This window comes from Euphorbia lathyris, chromosome 9, assembly GCF_963576675.1.
Source record: "Euphorbia lathyris chromosome 9, ddEupLath1.1, whole genome shotgun sequence".
Taxonomy (NCBI): domain Eukaryota; kingdom Viridiplantae; phylum Streptophyta; class Magnoliopsida; order Malpighiales; family Euphorbiaceae; genus Euphorbia; species Euphorbia lathyris.
This window is the reverse complement of record NC_088918.1, coordinates 42,816,760-42,820,910: the sequence shown is the minus strand read 5'-3', so window position 1 is coordinate 42,820,910 and position 4,151 is coordinate 42,816,760. Positions and strand designations below refer to the sequence as shown.

The 4,151-nt window shown below is 42.8% G+C and overlaps 1 non-coding gene across 1 annotated transcript; it reads right to left on the bottom strand.

Moving 5' to 3' along the window:
• Nucleotides 1-2,416: 2,416 nt before the first annotated feature.
• On the bottom strand, nt 2,417-2,523 carry LOC136207734 (small nucleolar RNA R71). Its single transcript, XR_010676862.1, has one exon. It is a non-coding gene; the product is annotated as a small nucleolar RNA R71 (small nucleolar RNA).
• Nucleotides 2,524-4,151: the final 1,628 nt, after the last annotated feature.

Here is a 4,151-nt window from a genome sequence, read left to right as displayed (position 1 = left end):
AAGTATTGGTAATCGGACAATTTAATATAGTTGACCGGTGACTGACGGTCAACTCGAAGATTGACCAAAATTAATTAAAATTTGGGACCCACAATATACTCAACTAACATATAATTACAAAAATACCCTTTAATTAAATATAAAATACTACTTTCTCCCTCCCTTCTTGATGTCTCTCCCTGGTTCTCTCTCTCTCCCTGCTGTCTCTCTCTCTCTCTCCTTCCCCCATCTCCATCGACAACCTGATAGCTCCCATTTGTATAGGGTTTTTAGACCGTTTCTGGTTCAGTTCCGCTTCGTTTTCTTTAAGTTTTATATTCATTTTCTTCTCTTTTAGTAGAAATAAGTCCTCTCGTGTATTTATGGCTCTTTCTATGTTTTCAGGTGTTTGAAGACGTATTTGAGCATTTTCGGACAGTTCGGGGACCACTAGAGCAAATTCCGAAAGCACAGGGACCAGAATAGATAACTTCCGGAGGGTTCTCAGCATCTGTCTCGCCGAGACAGTGCCTGTCTCGGCGAGACAGGCCCTCGTCTCGTCGAGACACAGCCTGTCTCGACGACATGTGGCGGGCTGATGGTTCCCAAAGGGAACCATCACGTGGTGTCTCGGCGAGACGCCCAGTGTCTCGTCGAGACACCCTTTCGTCTCGTCGAGACACCTCTTGTCTCGACGAGACGAGACACTGGGAAGCAATTTCCCAGCGTCTTCTCACCTCCAGGGCGCGAATCTTGGCCCGAAAAAGGTCCAAAATACCCCCCCTAAAACACCTAGCACTATAAATAGAACATTATGCCTCTTTTGTGGGGGTTACCTTTTTCTTTTTCCTGCATTGGCTTCTCTTGCTCCTTTTTCTCCCTTTTGTTTTCCTTTTGTTTTCCTTTGTAGGAGATTTTTAGTTTCTTCCCTTTTAATTGCTGTTACTTGAAGATTGGTGAGGAGAGTTCTATCAATTTTGTAATCAGAATCAGACGAAGCCGGGTTTTGGATTTCTAAATCCCTCAATCTGTCTCTTACTTTTTTATTTGATTAATGATGATTCATGTTGATAATATGTGCTTCAGTGATTTGCTTAGTTTAATTATGAACTAATCCCCATCCAATCTGGGATGGGGATGAGATTGATTGTGTAACCTTGAATGATTAGGGATTTGGGTTTATGGGATTATTCCCAATTGATCAGATTATGCAGGCTTAGTGACCTGGATTTGTCAGAACTAGGATTATTGTTAGAATGAGATTCGATGATGATCAACTAGCTCGAAATTGCTGAACCTAAAGCCTTGATTCTGACAAATTTAGGATTGTAGATAGGTGAGTACCTGACCAAGGAACTCCCTAACCGGAATGAGAATAATCTGACCTCGCTAGAGACCACTAGGAGTGCAGACCAGTGGTTGGGCTACGGCTCTAGCCTTAATCACCACAGAACCTAATGCTTTACATGCCTAGGTTATATGCCTAATCAAGCCGTCAACCGATTGCATGTTAATAGACTACACGAGATTGGCAGTCTTAATGTGGTTGATTAGGTGATTACCGTCAACTATCATTAGGATATAAACCTGAATCCCAGTAAATCATACATGGAGACCAATTAAGGGAATCCCCATCTCAGATTGTTTCATCAATTAGATCAAATCCTCCCGGTCACACGTTTTTTTTCTTTTGTCTTTTGTTTTCAAAATTCATCTGCTTAATCACTTCTCCAATATTTATCCAACCTCCTGAACAATTACGCCTTCTTCCAAAGACTAATTAGTTGTGGCAAATAGTCCTTGTGGTTCGATCTCGTGCTTAGCACTGTATTACTTGATGCGATAGGATACACTTGTCCTGTTAATTGCTATATACTTTACGAGCATCAAGTTTTTGGCGCCGTTGCCGGGGACTAATTTTTGTTTATAACTAATTAATTCATTGCGAAGCTCGAACAATTGTTTGGGATTCCTCTAACCGAGGGTCTGATAATCAATCATAATCTTATCTGAATTCATAAGCTGAAACTGTTCTTGCAGGGCCTGAGACGAGGATACGATGGCCGAGGATATATCAGTGATGGAGTTGCTTAAGGCGAGGCAGCCGACAAGCACCTCCGGCATCCTCGATCCGACAATAACAGCGGAATCATTCGAAATCAGACCAGCGATGGTCCAGATGATTCAGAACTCGGGACAGTTCAAGGGGGATTACTACGAAGATCCCAATTCACACGTTGACAAGTTCGTAGAATATTGTAGCACCTTCAAGTGCGAAAAAGTCACATCTGCACAAGTCTACCAGAAGTTGTTCAGATTTTCCTTGAAAGAAGAAGCTGCAGAATGGCTACATTCAGTTGAGCCAGGCTCTCTCACTGATTGGGACACCACTGTGTCAGCTTTCCTAGCAAAATATTTCCCTCCATCTAAGACTGCTCAGTTCAGAAGCGAAATTGCATCGTTTAGGCAGACTGAAAGTGAGAACCTGCATCTAGCCTGGGAGAGGTTCCAGAGATTGTTGAGAAGGTGCCCCCATCATGATTACCAGCGATACCAGCTTGTTGATATGTTCTATTTGGGGATATCTCCTGTTAGCCGTGCTTTTCTTGATACAGCGGTGGGAGGAAATTTGTTCAACAAAACCGCAATACAGGCTTATAATCTGGTGAAAGAATTGGCGGAACGAAGTGCATGTTGGCAAGTTGTAAAGCCGTCTCCGAGCAGGGTTACAACAGCAGAGGAGTGCATTGGAGTGTGTCCAAAATCAAATCCTCAGATAGTAGCACTCACAGAAAAGGTAGCTCTGCTGGGAAATCACTTGAAATCACCAGTGTCAGTGGTGAGCTGTGAGGTTTGCAGCGGAGGGCATAAGAGTGTGAAATGTCCCATTGTGTTCGAACATATCCACTATTTAAAGCATGACAGGCACAGAAGGGCAAGCTCTGAATTTAATTTAGAGAAGGGTATCGACGCCCTGATAGAGAGCATGAGTGTCATGGAGGGAAGATTGGCAAACAATGAAGCATTCTGCCAAAGACTTCAGACATAAGTGAGTAAGTTGGCAGAAGAGGAAGCACGAGCAATCACGCTCAGAAGTGGAACACAGGTCAAAGGACCGGATTTTGTGCCTCAACGAGACGAGGGGTTAGACCCAGTTACTGGTAATATCTCGTCTGTTCCATCTTCTCCTCAAGTAAGTGTTTCTGATCTGGTTTCGATAACTGACACTGTTGACCCACCAACACAGGTGACACTACCTTATCCTACTTCTAGAAAAGCTAAATTAGATAAGGATTATTCAAAGATTCTTAATGTGTTTAAGAAAATAGAGATTAATCTTCCGTTCCTTGAACTTCTTGAGAATATGCATGTGTATGGAAAGTTTTTGAAAGAATTGATCTCTAAAAAGAAAAGATTAGGAGATCATGAGACCGTAATGCTGAGCCAGGAATGTTCTGCGATGCTCACAAGCCCACTCCCAAAAAAATCTAAGGATCCTGGTAGTTTTAGCATACCTTGTACAATAGGCAAAGTTTATTTTAAACGTGCTTTATGTGATCTAGGAGCAAGCATTAACTTGATGCCTTTCAGGAAACTGGGGATGGGGGATCCAAAACCAACATCAGTCACCATACAGCTGGCTGACAGATCAATAAGGCGACCAGTAGGGGTGGTAGAAGACCTCTTGGTGAAGGTAGATCAGTTCATCTTCCCAGCTGACTTTGTGATAATGGACATCAAGGAGGATGATCAGGTGCCTATCTTATTAGGCAGGCCTTTCCTCGCGACAGGACGGACCCTGATTGATGTGGAAGGGGGAAAATTAATTCTCAGATTGCAAAATGAGGAAGTAGAATTCAATATTCTGAAGTCTATGAAATTTCCCGTTGATGACGAGTGTTGTAATTTCCTAAGCCTTACTGACTCTTTGGTTGAGAGTACTTTTCAGGAAAACGAGGTCAAAAAACTAAACATCGAACTAGAAGAGGAGGAGCTGTCAGATGAAGACGTTGGGGAAGGAAGTAAAGAAGGATGTAATTGGGCTCGGCACGATGAACTACTGGAGAGGGAGACAAAAACAAGGCCTAAAACGTCAATTGAAGAACCACCAACCCTTGATCTAAAACCCCTACCGGCACATTTAAAATACGTGTTCTTGGCACCACCTGTAC